This window comes from Triticum aestivum, chromosome 7A, assembly GCF_018294505.1.
Source record: "Triticum aestivum cultivar Chinese Spring chromosome 7A, IWGSC CS RefSeq v2.1, whole genome shotgun sequence".
Taxonomy (NCBI): Eukaryota; Viridiplantae; Streptophyta; class Magnoliopsida; order Poales; family Poaceae; genus Triticum; species Triticum aestivum.
The window spans coordinates 188,095,250-188,099,101 of record NC_057812.1 but is presented as its reverse complement, the minus strand read 5'-3'; the positions used below and the strand labels follow the sequence as shown (position 1 = coordinate 188,099,101).

Here is a 3,852-nt window from a genome sequence, read left to right as displayed (position 1 = left end):
GGAAATCCACATTAAACAATTTTCTATTAATGAAATGTTATCCGAGTAATGCTACACATGTATTGGTCGATAATACATATAACAGCACACTGATGACACTTTTCATTATTAGCTTCATCTAAATCAAATCTTGATGCGTATCAAGAGCAGCAGTACGCATCAAGATAGGTTAACATGTTCCTTCCTTGGGATTTGCTTCATCCTTCAAACCCAACAAGCCACTGCAAATAGCAAAGATATCTCTTGGTGTTGCTCGTGATCAACAGAAGATGTACCGGGAGTAGTCGCTACTGCCACATCAACATTAAGAATCAATCAACTATAAAACACCTCTAATAACTCCAACAATGCTAGCCGATGGAGTTAGAACCACCCAAGGAGAAGAATCTAGCAGCAGAGATCTCTCACCTTGAGATGTTACGAGAGTGCAGAGTGGGTAAAGGCTATGCAACATTGGCCCTTTGCACTACTTTCATTCTCTGAAAAGAATGGCGAATCCAAGATTTAGCTCAAAATACAGGGACTGGCCCATGGCCCTTTCCTATTCGATTTATATATCCAAATGACAAGAAGAAAGGTAAATACCATATTCTTTTCTGTTATATAACTCTATAAATCCATTTTTCATAATTTGGCAAAAAAATGACCCAACTAAGTACTCTATTGAGTAAACAACCATTCATTGGCAGATTAATCTTTTAGATACCTTAGATAAGCAATAAGATATGGGTCAACAGAAATCAGACGGGTGCCCAGTCGAAGGATTGAATTAAGGTACACTGGTTGAGGCATCTAATGCTAACTGAATGACCAATCATAGAAGCATAGGCATTTAAAAATGAACACATACAGAGATTAACCAAAGGAGTGAGTAGTGAAATTTCTTGTCATTTGGATATATAAATCGAATAAGAAAGCTAACCACATGAACATTCAGAATCTACAATAGGTAACCTATCCAAAACTTCATAAGAAATCTTGAACTACTTTCATTCTCTGAAAAGAATGGCGAATCCAAGATTTAGCTCAAAATACAGGGACTGGCCCATGGCCCTTTCCTATTCGATTTATATATCCAAATGACAAGAAGAAAGGTAAATACCATATTCTTTTCTGTTATATAACTCTATAAATCCATTTTTCATAATTTGGCAAAAAAATGACCCAACTAAGTACTCTATTGAGTAAACAACCATTCATTGGCAGATTAATCTTTTAGATACCTTAGATAAGCAATAAGATATGGGTCGACAGAAATCAGACGGGTGCCCAGTCGAAGGATTGAATTAAGGTACACTGGTTGAGGCATCTAATGCTAACTGAATGACCAATCATAGAAGCATAGGCATTTAAAAATGAACACATACAGAGATTAACCAAAGGAGTGAGTAGTGAAATTTCTTGTCATTTGGATATATAAATCGAATAAGAAAGCTAACCACATGAACATTCAGAATCTACAATAGGTAACCTATCCAAAACTTCATAAGAAATCTTGAACTGAATACTAAAGGGGGGGCAGCCCCAGTGCATGTAGCTCCCGCTTGTGCAGGGTCTGGGGAAGGGTCCGACCACTTTGGGTCTATTGTACGCAGCCTTTCCCTACATTTCTGCAAGAGGCTGTTTCCAGGACTTGAACCCGTGACCTCATGGTCACAAGGCAGCAGCTTTACCACTGCGCCAAGGCTCCCCTTCAATGTAGAAACTACTAACATACTAAAAAACAAACAGGTCTACTGTAACCTTGTTCAATTATATATTTATATTTATTAAGTGATAGTAGAAACTACTAACGGAGTCTGACTGCTGACATTGAACTATGGAGAACATGTGCGTGGGAGGGGATTACGGCAAGGATGAACAATTACCTTTTGGTAGCAATGGCTGCTTGCACATTCAGAGAAATCTGCTAATCTTCAAACAATTATGGTTACTCAGCAAGATCTGCCATAGATTATGCAGACTTGGGGTTAAGCTAATAAGCAAGCAGGAACAAAGTAACAATGAACCAAAAAGCTGCTTTAGTGAGAATAAGGAGAAAACTGTGTATGTGAACTGGACTTTGCAAATGCAATAGAACAATAATCAGATTAGAAGCAAATACACCTGATGAACTTTGAATATTTTCTCACAGATTTACTCCCTCAGTATCTAAACATATGACTACCATATTTACAAAAGAATAATCCAGTGGTTACATTCTACCTAAACTGGGACCTGTATGCATGATAATTTTGTAAGAATCACTATGAGAGAGAACTGGACAATTATATTAGCAAACTGGGTGGCGTATTCAATTGAAATCATGGAAAATATATTATGATCTCTAAACTACAGCTGTGTACAAACAAGCGACGACCAACGAAGGAAGCAGACGCTGACGGAAATGACAAAACCAAGTCAGGGAAGGATGACAGTCGGATAGATACCTCCTCTCCGCTGCTGCTCCTCTCCGTTTATTCAGACGTGGCAACATACGTATATATATGCTATGCACCCAACTCTTAACTGGAGCATTGCCCGCTGCAGAACCTGCGCAAGAAAAGGCTGACAAATGATCTTATTCTTGTTCTGCCTCATGCAACAGTTCTGACCAACCTACAACTCTGTGTGTAAATTCTGAAAGCAAATATGAGGAATGATGGGGGAAGAAGGTTTCAGCTAACCTGGAGAGGGACACCATGGCACCACCAAATAAGAGAGCTATTTGTATAGAAAGACGACTCGGTGTAGGAATCAACCGTCACCCAAACAATATCTGCATAAGAAAAAAATATTAGGAAGCCATCAATTAGAAGGATGAGCTCAATTCACCAGGGGGAGATTAGAAAACGAGCAAGAAAGAGCTCACTTGTGTCGGCCTCTCTGCCATGAACTGGGAGCCATATTCAACCTCTCCTCCTCTGCGGGTAGCCACAGGGGCAGGAGCTCAGCATGATGTGTTCCTCTGCTGCCCTCTCTGCAGCAGCCGCTCCTGCTCGACCCGCGCCCGATCTGGAATCTTCATTGAAGAGGAGGAGTGAGGAGCGAACGGGAGGAGGGGAGAATCAAAGGTGGGGAGGGGAACGGCTCGTACCTATCAACGTGCGCGGCTCCAGAGGGTCGCTCGCCTCCGCCCCTCGCGTGCGCTGCCGTGGCGCCTGCCGGGCCCTTCCCCTCCATCGGGGTCACTGCCGGTTTGGTCGACGCCCCACAGGCCGCTGCGGCCCTTCCAGCTGCCGCCAACCCCCGCCTTGACCGCCGTCGCCCTTTGCCTGCAAGTTGCTGCCGCCGGGACGGACGCGGGGGCAGAGGAGGAGAGAAGTGGAGGGGGGCAGAGGGGCAGAGGAGGGGAGAAGTGGAGGGGGGCAGAGGAGGGGACGAGCTCTCTCCGCGTTGCTACAGTGGCGAATAAAAGGAGACGTGGCTGGTGCCGCTAGTTGGGCGCACTAGCTCATCCTTCAACAACCGGGAGAGAGAGCGAGAGAGGGGGATATATGGTTATGATGATGCCTTTTTTACACAGGTGATTCGCCAATGATGGTCAGTCAGTGCATCTCCAGCCGTTCGCCCCCCCAGGGCGCCTAAATAGAGCGGCCTGGGGGCGTGTCGGCGCTAGTTCGGTCCCTGGGGGCGACCTAGCTCCCAGTCACGCCCCCAAGCGCCGGTCCCAGGATGCGGAAAATTTAAACTTGGTCGTTCCTGCTCTCAAAAGACGCCACAAATCCGACGATCGGACGTAGTCTGACGTTAAAAAAACAGAGCGCCACACGCCGCAAGTTCGCGTGCGCAATAATTCACTCGGCGGGGTCGGCTCCAGGCATTGGCGGAGTCGGCGTGCGTGGGCTCGGCGGTGTCGGATCTGCTTCGGTG

The 3,852-nt window shown here is 45.1% G+C and overlaps 1 long non-coding RNA gene across 3 annotated transcripts; it reads right to left on the bottom strand.

Annotated features, from left to right (window-relative positions):
- LOC123151000 (uncharacterized) lies at positions 1 to 3,448 on the bottom strand. 3 transcript variants are annotated; one of them, XR_006475444.1, is made up of 7 exons: positions 3,077 to 3,448; positions 2,852 to 3,001; positions 2,667 to 2,758; positions 2,430 to 2,547; positions 1,869 to 1,944; positions 409 to 479; positions 1 to 290 (listed from the first exon to the last, which is right to left on the bottom strand). It is a non-coding gene; the product is annotated as an uncharacterized lncRNA (long non-coding RNA). The 3 variants fall into 3 exon arrangements; XR_006475445.1 differs by having other exon boundaries at positions 2,430 to 2,532; positions 2,852 to 2,994; positions 3,077 to 3,446; XR_006475443.1 differs by having other exon boundaries at positions 2,430 to 2,532; positions 3,077 to 3,443.
- Between the last annotated feature and the right edge of the window lie 404 nt (positions 3,449 to 3,852).